General features: G+C 41.0%; 1 long non-coding RNA gene across 1 annotated transcript; it reads left to right on the top strand.

The window, feature by feature from the left end:
• The first annotated feature begins 2,400 nt into the window (after window positions 1-2,400).
• On the top strand, window positions 2,401-7,267 carry LOC137340832 (uncharacterized). The gene is made up of 3 exons (XR_010966872.1): window positions 2,401-2,481; window positions 6,087-6,170; window positions 7,209-7,267. It is a non-coding gene; the product is annotated as an uncharacterized lncRNA (long non-coding RNA).
• The last annotated feature ends 223 nt before the right edge of the window (window positions 7,268-7,490 follow it).

Raw genomic sequence — 7,490 nt, forward strand, 5'->3', positions numbered from 1 at the left:
TTAACACATTAATGCCATGTGTCACTGAAATTGTTTGAAATCAGTAATGATCTTTTGCTGTGCTCATTTATCTTATTGCTGCAGTGTAACAGAGGAACAGCTGAGACCATATTTCCCATTGCAACGGTGAGTTATTTAGTGCTGGTGTCTATCTTATTTCATTGTTTTAATGTAAGGGCTCAGCATCGCACGTGCCTCCGTCTGTTATTAACCTACGTCTGCACTATGTCTGCATCTGAACCTGTACCTATATGGAAACATACATCAGAGACAAACAAGACATAATATTTCTCCTACATGCAATGAATTTGGTAAAGTAAATTAATAGGAAAATTAAAGAATGAAATGACCCCCCCCCCCACCCTGCCCCTGTCCTCTTCCCTCCTCATTTTTCTCTTGTCTCCTCCTGAAGACACTGGCCTAGAAATTGGATGGTGCCCAAATTGGGGCGGAATTGGTCTGTTGACCTCATTTGATTACTACCAGCGAGCTGTGGGTGCCAGATCCAGCTTGCCAGTCCTGCGAAGAACGAAGATCAGTTGGCTCGGACCCAGGTCGAGGCGGGAAGCAGGGAAGCAATTGGAAAGGGGGGAGTGAGTAGCAGCTGGTAACAGCCCCCGAAAGGAGGTGCAGGGGCAGAGGGGTTTAGGGTGGGAATTTAAGAGTGTAGGGCCTGGGCTCCTGGAGGCACGGCTGCCAATGGTGGGGCAAAGGTGGGAGAATGCACCATAAGCCAGAGTAAGAAGAATAGAGAGTTCTGGGTTGGGGGGAGGGGCAGGGTTGGCAGAGATGGGGAATTTTAAAATTTGAGGCATTGGGGAACCGAGAGCCAATGTAGACCAGCGAGGACAGGAGTGATGGGTGAGCAGGACTTGGTGCGGGCAGCAAAGTTTTGGATGAAGTTTACAGAGGGTGGGAGGCCGGCCAGGAGAGAATTGGAATAGTCGAGTCTGGATGTAACAAAGACACGGATGAGGATTTCAGCAGCAGATGGGCTGAGGCAGGGGATGTTATGGATGTGGAAGTAGCGGTCTTTGTGTTGGAGATGAATTGGGGTTGGAATCTCAGCACATGGTCTGCAAACATGCACTGGCTGGATGGTGGTTAGGAATGGGAGCCCAGTCTGATCTTTCCCCCTCCGTACGCAGAGACTTTAAGGCCAATTTTAGTGTCCCAACTGGTGTCCCAGCTTAGATCAGCTTAATCAGTACTGACCAGAGAACTGGACCAGAGACTTTTTGTACTCCACATGGCTCAGTATCACGTCAAGTGGTGCATTTACCTACTAAACCATGGGGGGATCGGATTCAAAATAGTATCCAAGTTATGATATCAGATGTGATAGTCACAGTTATCTGTGAGTTTGGTGGATGAGTAGTTGGGCAGGCCATTGTACTCAGTCTTGTTGACACTTTCTATCTTGTATCCTGAAATAGGTTGAGATTTTCCATGATTGTATTAAAAAAATCTATGAAATTATCCACCCAAAATTCAGGGAATATCATTTATTATTTATTAAAAATACCTAAGGCTTCCTTATAGGGGATACTATTTTTTCCAAGTATATATAGGAATATAGGAACAGGAGTAGGCCATTCAGCCCCTTGAGCCTGTTTCACCGTTCAGTTAGATCATGGCTGATCTGTACCTCAACTCCATTTGTTCCAGGTCCCTTGATACCCTTACCCAGCAAAAATCTATCAAACTCAAGTCTTGAAAATTTCAATTGACCCAGCATCCACAGCAAATAAAAAAGATAATTCTCATCTCTGTCCCACCTGATCCCAAACTCTGCACACAACACCAGTAACAGTCAAAATAAATTTATGACAGGAATCTGTACAGCAGGAATGGTGTATGCCGTTACAATGTTCTAGGATTAGCAACTAAGGATGAATTCTTATGAAACAATAATGGTTTCACAGCCATAGTTCACACAGGCCTCACTAAATATCTACTTGAACTCTGATGTGTTAGCCACAGGTGATTCATACCTCAGTGCATTGAGGCTGACTTTCAGAGTAAGGGAGATGGGGATTTGTGTAGCTAATCTATTGTAGTGACCTACTAACAAACCAACAGGTAGTTCTAACAATTTATATCAGCAGGTCAAGGCTGAAACACCACCCAATTATGTACACTGACTTCAACTATTGAATGTAACTAGATACTCTCATCTGTGAGTCATTGGTTTGAGCTGCAAGCCAGTAATACAGCCACCCCTCCCCAGCATATCCAAATGTCCATCCATCTCCTCCTTGCATGTTTAAAGAGACTAAATCTGATTACTAAATGTTTGAGTGGCCTACTAGCTGTAACCTATTGGGTTCAAAATCAGAAATGTCCTTTCTTCCTGCAGCGTTCTCTCTGGCCTCTTTCAACTGAGTTCAGATTTATTTGGGATATTCATCAGACCTGCGGACGGGGAGGTTGAAGTGTGGGATCCAGATGTCAGGTTTTTCAAAGTCTTTGATGAGAAAGGTAGAAAATACATTTAATAATTTACATCAAGAAAGATTAAATGAATAATCTGCCTAAAGAATATTTCAATCACTTTCTAGATTTACTAGGATGTTACCGGGACTTGATGGTTTGACTTATAGGGAGAGGTTGGATAGACTGAGACTTTTTTCCCTGGAGAGTAGGAGGTTAAGGGGTGATCTTATAGAAGTCTATAAAATAATGAGGGGCATAGATAAGGTCGATAGTCAAAATCTTTTCCCAAAGGTAGGGGAGTCTATAACGAGGGGGCATAGATTTAAGGTGAGAGGGGAGAGATACAAAAGGGTCCAGAGGGGCAATTTTTTCACTCAAAGGGTGGTGAGTGTCTGGAACGAGCTGCCAGAGGCAGTAGTAGAGGCGGGTACAATTTTGTCTTTTAAAAAGCATTTGGACAGTTACATGGGTAAGATAGGTATAGAGGGATATGGGCCAAGTGCAGGCAATTGGGACTAGCTTAGTGGTATAAACTGGGCGACATGGACATGTTGGGCCGAAGGGCCTGTTTCCATGTTGTAAACTTCTATGATTCTAGAAGTATATAATGAGCAGGCATTCACATTGCAATAATGCATATTCCAGTGAAATTAACTGATTTGCTTTTCTTAAAAAGAAAAATATTGTTTTTTTCACCCTGTTCTTATTCCACCTGCTTTTTAGCTTCCATTCCACTATTCATATTTCCCCAACTGAAAGGGTAGCAAGCAACTTGTTCATAGGTCCCTGTTTCTTTGTAACTGGGAGCTAGGTGATGCCCAAGAACAGCCTGGGTGAGTCATCCACTGATTTTCTCTCCTTCCCAGTGGGAGGCAGCCAGCTTCTGCTCAACAGATGTCCTGATCACCTGTTGAGATCATTGGCACCAAACAATGTCCTGGATACAATAACCCACCCCACCACTTGCATGGTATGGTTTTTGTGCAGTTAACTTATAAAACAGATTTCCAATAATATAGCACTGTTTCATAATTGTTATTTACCTTGATATCCATATTGTCAAATAGGTAGACATAGAGAAAATGTTTCCACTTGTGGGGTGACCAAAACCAGGGGCCAAAATATAAGATCGTTATTAATAAATCCAATAGAGATTTCAAGAGAAACTTCTTTACCCAGAGAGTGGTTAGAATGTGGAACTCGCTACCACAAGGAGTGGTTGAGGTGAATAGCATTAATGCATTTAAGGGGGAAGCTAGATAAACACATGAGGGAGAAAGGAATAGAAAGTTATGCTGAGGGTTAGATGAAGAGGGGTGGGAGGAGGCTCGTGAGGAGCCTAAACACCAGCATAGACCAGTTGAGCCAAATGGCCTGTTTCTGTGCTGTACATTTTATTTAAAATACCTACGATTTTAAAATATTAGAAACTGAGAGCACAAAATGTGAAGGACTCACCTCGAGTTCACTTTCTCCATCTTCAAAATTTTTGCTGTGATTCCACCATACAGTTTTTGGAATATTAATTTTCACTACATCCAGGTGATAAGTTTCATAAGGTTTGCTGGAAGCAGTTTCTCTTCTGAACAGAGTTTTCCATTTTAGTGAATGAGGATGGGAGAAATTGATAGTCACTCATCAAGTGCACATCACAATGAATGATTACTATAGGATACTAGTTCATCTCCCGTGACATTGCTCCTGAGTTTTCTAGGTTCTGAGCCAGGGAGTGTAGCAGTTGGATGGGGAATGACGCATGGAGCCAGAGAGCAGAACAGTTTGGTAAAGTGGGAGCTAGAGCCCAGACATAAGGCCTAAATTGAAACAGAAATGAACCAGCATTGGTTCTTTGTTATTTGGCAACTGGGAACTACAGAGATTAGGGCCTGAAGCAGGCCGAGGCATTCCTGGTGCTGAAGCCAAGAGTGGAGGTGTTCCTGGGGCTGAGGACAGGTGTTAGGGTTAGGGAATGTGCAACTGTTGTTAGAGCTGGGCACAGGAGCAGATACATTCCAGAGCCCAGGACAGGAGTGGAGGTGTTCCTGGGTTTGAGGACAGGAGCAGACTGTCCTTTGGACGGGTGCTGCGAGTGGACGTAATCCTGGGCCGGTGAGAGTAGCAGAGCCAGTTCTGTATAACATATAGTATATACCTTGTGCAAAGGTAGTTACAATGGCCCTGGATATATCAAAGTGTATTGGGCCTTTATGGAGGGGGAGGAGACCAATGTTAGGCTCTCTTCCTCCTTGCAATGACTTTCGATGCTCTGAAGAAAACTGCATAATATCTAGACAGTAGTTTTTAAAATTAATGTTTTCACAGGATAAAATTAATGTTATCTAAAATTGTGTTGCTGAATAAAATGTTACAGTTATAATAATGAATTTTAAATTCATTCTAATCTATCAACTTGATCTCTAATGCTTAGTACAGGGGTCTTCAACCTTTTGGATACATGAACTACAACCATTGAATGACCCACATATGATTACATAAAAATGTGAGACCCCCATAGGCAAAATAAATGCTAAACCGCATACACAAAAATATGAGCCTCCCGTCCAGACCAAAATCCAAACCTCCCACGGAGGAATTGGCTGGCTTAGCTTTCTGCTGTTCATTTCTAGGCATGACCTGGTCTGCGTCATTGCTGTCCTCCCCAATTATTTGCTCCCCATTTTGATCTTCTCTGCTGCTGCCTCCCTGCCTACATAGAGTTTGACAACTTGGAAACTTTAGCCTCAGCTCTTTAAACCTTCCGGATGCCTGGAGGACTGGTAAAGGCCAATTCCTGATTTGTACAAAGAGGCTGCCCCCTCAGTGGTTTAAATCCACCAATCAGTGAGTAACTTTTGCTGGTCCTCCAAGGCTGGGGAGCTTGAAACCTAGTCATCAATTCCAGAATTTCTGATGTAAAAAGGATGTGAGAAAGGTAATAAATCCCGAGCCATCCTTAGCAAGCTTCCAATGTTACTAGTTGGTGTAGAGCACAAAGAAGAAGAGAACCACAAGTAAAAGGCACTCCAGCCCACAGGCCATGTTTTGGACACCTGCAACTTAATGGATCAATCCAGTGTCCAGCATGAGGCTGGGTCTTACAGGTGGGCAGGTACCAGGTTCCATTTGTGCTGAGTTAGTTGATCTCACCTTGGCAATAGGAGTAACGATGGGCCTCAGTGTCCATGAGCCAGGGTCTCTACTCCTGATAGCTGTTCAGTATCCCCTGCACTGTATGCTCATAGCTGTCAGTTGAGAATGGAATAGAGCATGGCTATGATGCCCTTCAGAGTCATCCAGTTTGTATGTGCTGTGATTATCTAAACAATGATAATCATAATATAACCATTAACAAATGGATTAAGAGAAATACACTTGGACAAAACATTGCATTTTAGAAAAAAATAATTGTTTCATGGTATTCCACAATATTGCTGTATGTCCAGATACTTTGACATTGATTTAAATCACTATTTTCAGTATTATCAAACACATTATATCGTGCCACGCCTGAAACAAGCTGTGGAATATTTCCGAAATAATGGCAAAAGGAAGAGAATGGAAAGTATAAGCTTTGTACTTTGGGATATGGTACAAGGGATTTGCAATTGTACGTCAGTAAAATCCGCTTAACCTAGCTAATTTTTCTACAGGTTCCCACATTGCTTCATTTTTTCTGGATCTTTATTCACGCCCTAATGAGAAGGAAAGAGGTTCCTGGACAACGTCGTTTATTTGTGAGTTAACCTGAGTCAACTTTGGGGAGAGGAACCTGCCAAAGTTGCGAGAGAACAGTGATTAAGTAGCACTAGCAAGTAATGTCAGAGTGTGGGATGCAGAAATGGTTTCCTGTGCAAAAGATATCAGTTATTAATATTGACTCGATAGTGTGCTCCAGCATTGTTAAGACAATGAGTAGTTGAGCCATACAGACCAGGAAGTTACCAGGTTTTTGGAACCTCTTTTCATAATTATAAGCTCTCATCCCTGGTATTGTTTTATTAAATCTTCACTGTATCTTTTTCATGGCTCTAATATTCTTCCTATAATATTTTTTAAGTGTTAAATCAGTAGTCAAAAAATAATTTGAATAAATCCTTCTGTTTATTTGACAGAAGCGGCGTTAATTGTTTTTTGCACTTTGTGTGACAAAGCTATAACTCATTCCATAAGCACGAAGAAACAATTTTATAGGAGCAACAGTGAGAAATCACATTAACACACTAATGCTACCATATTAATATACGTTGATGGATGTTCTCTCTGCGTAATATTTTTATAATATTGTTTCCAGGAATATAAATAATTAATATACTTAAACTATTAAATAATTGCAACTTTCACTGCACCTTTGGAGCTATTCAGTGATTTAGCATGCTGTACACCCCATATAGACTTCAGCGTATTATTATCCATCCAATTATTTTATTGCATGATGTAGTACTGCTATTAATGCAAAACAAATCTGAACAAATTCTAGAAACTTGTTATTTACAACTGCACACTGTAATGAATAAAATTTATCGGTTGCAACCACACATTGTAATGAGTAAGCTTTATCAATTACAACGTACACTGTAATCAAAAAGCCTTATTAATTATGATCATTCACAGTAATCAATAAATCTGGTGAATTACAAATAAAAAGTCATGTGATAAGTCTGGCAAATCAAACTAAAAGGAAAATTAAAGTACATATCACAAAGATTCTTCATATTATATATTTCTGTTATTATATCATTTTTGTTATTATTTTGTCATTCTCTCCCCGACAGCCAGGAGCAATCTGTTACACAAGAAGCCTGTTGCATTTTTAGTGTGTAACCAACTCCCACCAGTTGGCTCTGTACCATCACTCATGTCTTTTTCAGAAGTCAAAACCCTTTTTCACGAGGTAAGGCAACTGTGTGAGATTGCCAGAACTAACTTTCAAACCAAATGTTGCAAAGTTTAATCAAATTTGGAAATGCTGTTCACAGAATGTAAGTGTACAAAATTTCACAATCCACAACTAAAAGAGTCATATTCTGCTATTACAATCCTGGAGCAGAGACGTG

This window comes from Heptranchias perlo, chromosome 22 (assembly GCF_035084215.1).
Source record: "Heptranchias perlo isolate sHepPer1 chromosome 22, sHepPer1.hap1, whole genome shotgun sequence".
Taxonomy (NCBI): domain Eukaryota; kingdom Metazoa; phylum Chordata; class Chondrichthyes; order Hexanchiformes; family Hexanchidae; genus Heptranchias; species Heptranchias perlo.